The 5550-nt window shown below is 22.7% G+C and overlaps 2 long non-coding RNA genes across 2 annotated transcripts; both read left to right on the top strand.

Annotated features, from left to right (window-relative positions):
• Positions 1-3969: 3969 nt before the first annotated feature.
• LOC135922261 (uncharacterized) lies at positions 3970-4307 on the top strand. The gene is made up of 3 exons (XR_010570816.1): positions 3970-4097; positions 4143-4202; positions 4248-4307. It is a non-coding gene; the product is annotated as an uncharacterized LOC135922261 (long non-coding RNA).
• An 81-nt stretch (positions 4308-4388) lies between these two features.
• On the top strand, positions 4389-4975 carry LOC135922262 (uncharacterized). Its single transcript, XR_010570817.1, has 5 exons — positions 4389-4440; positions 4485-4562; positions 4603-4698; positions 4743-4797; positions 4838-4975. It is a non-coding gene; the product is annotated as an uncharacterized LOC135922262 (long non-coding RNA).
• The last annotated feature ends 575 nt before the right edge of the window (positions 4976-5550 follow it).

The raw sequence follows: 5550 nt of genomic DNA on the forward strand, positions 1-5550 counted from the left end.
CACTACTTTAAATTTTACATACATTTTTAACCTTTTCAAATCTCTTTAAGTTATTTTTAATCTTTATTTTTCTGATCTTTTCTCAATTTTTTTTTTTCATTTTCGATAATTCTTTTTTTAGGAATTATATTTAATTTTTCACTAAATTTTTGGCAGACAATTTATTTATATTATAATTTTTTTACATATTCAAATTATTTAAATTACAATTGCTGAATTAAATTAATCGTTATCGTTTGGTTATAAGGCTGTTCGCAAAATAAAACTTTGAAAAATCGTATGTTAAAATTTTGAAATTTTCTAAAATTATGTTTATTCGATTTTATTTTTATATTAAAAATAGCTTATTTCTTCTTTCGTTCAAGTTACGGAAGTATACGAAATATATTTTTGATATTTAGGACACAACCTAATGTAGCTTTTTAAAATTAAATAAGTTTGAACTATAATACCAAACGATATGTAAAATTAATAAAATATAAACATTTTGATATTCTTTTAAAAAAAAAAAATAATAATAAAATTATTTTTAAAAACCCAAAATAAGAAAAATAAAAATTTAAAAAATAAATTTTCTTTATTTGATTGGGAATTTTCTATTTTTGATTGACCCTTTTCCTTTATTGATCGAACTTTTTTCTTTTAAGATTGACCCTTTTCCTTTTTTGATTGGGACTTTTTACTTTTTTGATTAAAACATTTCATATTTTGTTTGACACTTTTCCATTTTTGAATGGGAAACCCTGTATGTGGGTTAACTAGTTGGAAAATCATTTTAAATAATAATATTTTATATTCATTAATTTTACTTGTATCAATTTCTCTTTTTTGAAACAATTTACAAAAAATATACAGTTTCAAAATCATTTTAAAAATTATCGAAAAATTATATTTTAAAAAATTTCTATAGCGAGGAGTAAAATATAAAAATACGCGGAGAGGGGGTTAAAAATATATGCCTTAAAAATTTAAAAAATCAGGGATAAAACTTGAAAATTGGCGCGTAATAAAAGGCGCCAATATTTTCTAAGACATTAACATCAATTTATATTGTTTACAAAATATAAATACGCTAATATCGGAAATTTTAATTGCTAGCAAAGATAAGGGGCCTATACGAAAATATTGTATTTCAAACTTAAACCAACATAATTATATTCTAAGGTACACGAACACTTACCTCTCTGGAGCTAGTAAAATCATTACTCAATAACAAGTTAAAAATTAAAAATTTTATAGTAAATGGTAAAAATCATATTTATAGGTTAAACTATAAAGCCAGTTAAACAAAATTTTAATTAATTTGTTTCTTTTCTTTCATTAGAAATCAACTTCGTCTAATGATATATTAGATAAAATACATTCACCTCTTTTTACCTCTGAAATTTTATGAAAAAAATATAAGCAAATAACATATAATTATAACTTTCCGAAAATCTTCAATTTTATCCGTTTTTTCATTTTTGTTAAAGAATTTAAATTTTTTTTTTTTGGAATAAAATATTAGAAAAAAATATGATCAGAAATTTATTGACATTTTCATCAGTTTTGATTTATAGTATACTCGGCTGTAGAATTAAAAGTAATTTTTTTTAATAATATCTAAGTATAACTTTTGCTAATAATTTACTAAAAATATTCTTACCCTTTTGTTTTATCATTTCATCAGTTGAGGAATCTTAAAGTATATATTATATCATTATTATATATATATATATATTTACCTATATAGTAAGAACATAATGATATTTATTTGGTTAATTTAGCGTTGTTAAAAAGCCCCATTAAGATTTTCTCTAAAATAATATTATGCAAGCCTAAATCTTCACCCTTGCATAATATTATGTTTTAGCTAATAATCTTAACTGACCATTTTCATAAAATAGACTCAAATCTGGCTTTTTCATAAAGGTATTCAGCAGAGAGGACCCCCTTAAATTAACATCATTTTTATTTCCGTTATAGTTCCTCTAGAATTTGAAACGTTTTGTTCCTCTTCTTCTTCTTCTTACCCAGTTTTTTTTTAAGTTTAAAAAAATATCACCATACAATTTTAATAAACCATATTTTTTAGAAAATATTAACAGATATACATAAAAAATGGCCTCCCAAATCGGCGTATACTTTCAATTTTACGCTAATAAATATCATCCTACAGGTCCAGCTGACACGTATTACACCCCACACACACACTATCCTTCATTTTCTAGCGCAGAATAGGAATGTTTATTAGAAAATACGCGTAAAATTTGGTCTCTTTTTTATATAAACTTAGGCTTATTTTTTTAAATTATTATTTTGTAAATTAAAAATGTTTTCTAAGGAGACAAGGGGTAATGGTGCTCTTAATGTTAGCCATGACCAAAAAAAACAAATGAATTAACTTTCTTCTTTAAAATAAATCCTTCTGGCGGGATTAAACGCTAATTTAAATACGACTATTGTATATAATTATACCCTAATAATGCGATTAAATATTGTATATTAGAACTAATTATCAACAAGCGCTCAGGCTAGTTATTATAGCTATTATAAATTAAAATTTTTCCTTATTAACGTATATGCTCTATAAAGTAAAAAAAAAGATTTTTAACAACGTTTAAAAGAGTATAGCTCTATATTCATCTAAGTTATCCTAACATAATAAATTTTGCTAGCCGCTTTCATTGTTATCAGTGGCGTAGCTACGGGGGGGGGGGGGTTTCGGGTTTGGACCCCCCCCAGAGCAATTAATTTTTTTTTTTTAGAATATTCGTTTAAAAGACTCAAAAGTGACTTTATATCAAATAAATACCATGAATATTTATATTTTTCTGGTTTTGATGTTTGTGGAAGGATATTATTACTTTTATATATATATAAATTATTCTGTATATTATTTTAAAGTCATTGATAATAATCTAATAAATTATAATAATATATTATTTATGCATATTTAAAAAAATATTTATTATAAATTATCCAAGATATGGTTCGAAAATAATAATATGAAATAAAAAAGTGCATAATCTACCCCCCCCCCCCCCCCTCAGAGCAATTTTTTTAGATTATTCGTTCAAAAGACTCAAAAGTGACTTTATATCAAATAAATACCATGAATATTTATATTTTTCTGGTTTTGATGTTTGTGGAAGGATATTATTACTTATATATATATATATAAATTATTCTGTATATTATTTTAAAGTCATTGATAATAATCTAATAAAATATAATAATATATTATTTATGCATATTTAAAAAAATATTTATTATAATTTATCGAAGATATGGTTCGAAAATAATAATATGAAAATAGTGCATAATCTACTTTCTCTGCTTTTATTTCTAATAATATATATTTGGTTTATATTTTGTAGCATTTTTATAAATGAAATTATTAAAGAGATTAAATTTATGACTAAAAAGTAAAGATTGTTATTTCCTATTTACGAACTTTAAGATTGAAGGAAATGGACATTAGAAAATATTTACTAAGTAACAAAAAAAATTTACCAGCTAATATCTCATGCAATTTATGCCCTGTTGAAAATGATAAGCATGATATAAATACACGAGGTTAAAAAATATTTAATCCAGTGTACTAATTAATATCTTATGCATTATAGGCTCTATTGAAAATAATAAGGATGATGTAAATACACCAGGTCAAAATAACATTTAATATAAAAGATATTTAAAATTAATAGCTAACTATTTTTATTTTAGAATTTAAAATTAAACACCTAGTCATAGTTTTAACTAAATTAAAATTGCCAGTACAAACCACTTTGGGTAATTTATTATTTTAAATAATTTTGGCTAACCAAAATATTTTGACATTTATAAGATATACCCAAACGTAGGAGGGAAGAAAATGATCTTGATACACTCATTTATATACCCAAAGACCATATAAAATCACTACCTAGTACAAGTAATATAATCTATTAAGATTTAAATATTTTTTATTATAGATTTAGATATATAAAGTATTACATTTAATAAAAATGATGATAGTCAACAAAATGAACATACCAAATCACTAATTAATATAGAAAATCAAAATTTTAATGATGAACTTGATATCATAAGCAACAATTTACCACCCACATCAGGTATTTTATAATGACCTTATTTAAATGAATCACTAATTAATATAGAAAATCAAAATTTTAATGATGAACTTGATACCATAAGCAACAATTTACCACCCACATCAGGTATTTTATAATGACCTTATTTAAATGAATCACCAATTAATATAGAAAATCAGAATTTTAATGATGAACTTGATACCATAAGCAACAATTTACCACTCACCTCAGGTATTTTATGAACTTATATGACCTTATTTAAATGTATTCATTTAAATTTTAGAAATACCTAGATACTCTATAAAAAACTATGATAAAAATAAGCTAAATACACTTGATCACTTCAAATCTCTACCTAGTAAAAGTAATGTTAACTATTACCTTTAAATATTTATATCATAATTTTAGGTATATCAAGTATCACATTGAAGAAGAATGATAGTAGTCAACAAAATATTATAGGCTGTATCAATTTAGAATTTAAAGGTTATCTAATATGTTGTTTTATTTTAATTTATTTTTATAGGAATATCTCAATTAATATTCACACCAAGGGGTAAAAAAAATAGTGATAACAAACAAAAAAATACACTAAGTCACAACAAATCACTATCTAATAAATGTAATGTAATCAATTACTTATTAATATTTACATTAAAATTTTAGATATATAAAAAATCTAGGGAGAATTTAAATGGAAATGAAGTTCCACTCATGTCAGGTATTAGTCTTATTTAAATTATATTTATTTAAAATCTTAGCAATTCCCACATACTCCAGAAAACTAAAGGATAATAGACAACCAATTATACTAGATCATTTAGAACCATCACCTACTACAAGTGATATAGTCTATTACTTTATACTTATAATAATCAAAAGTTGGTTCCAAAGCTAACATGGCATCTATGATTATTAGCCTAGGTTTCTCAATATTAATTTTAAACATCTATCATATATTGGTAAAAAAATATTGCCAACACAATTTTGATTTTTTCACTTTGAAGGATATCGACTTAAATTTACAGTTTAAAAAAAACATTTATTTTTTAATCTATAGTTTTAATGTGTTTACTAATGATAAAATATATCATTTATAATTAAGGCAATATAATATTTATAATTAAAGCAATTTATATGTGTACTACTAATATTTATAATTAAGGCAATATAATATTTATAATTAAAGCAATATAATATTTATAATTAAAGCAATATAATATTTATAATTAAAGCAATATAATATTTATTAATATTTATATTTTAAATAATCGCTTTTTATTTGTAAATAACTTCTAAAAGTATAATAAAATGAAACGTATATCAATAAAATTGTGTCAATGTGTTATTTTAATTAAAATTAGTGGCTCAATTTTAGCCGATATGGCTAACTCAATATATTAGCCAGAAAATTTTGCTCATGGAGATACAAGTTTTATATTATTCGAGAAATCTCTAGGCTTGAACAATATTT

Source organism: Gordionus sp. m RMFG-2023, chromosome 1 (assembly GCF_954871325.1).
Source record: "Gordionus sp. m RMFG-2023 chromosome 1, tfGorSpeb1-WG-v2, whole genome shotgun sequence".
Taxonomy (NCBI): Eukaryota; Metazoa; Nematomorpha; class Gordioida; order Chordodea; family Parachordodidae; genus Gordionus; species Gordionus sp. m RMFG-2023.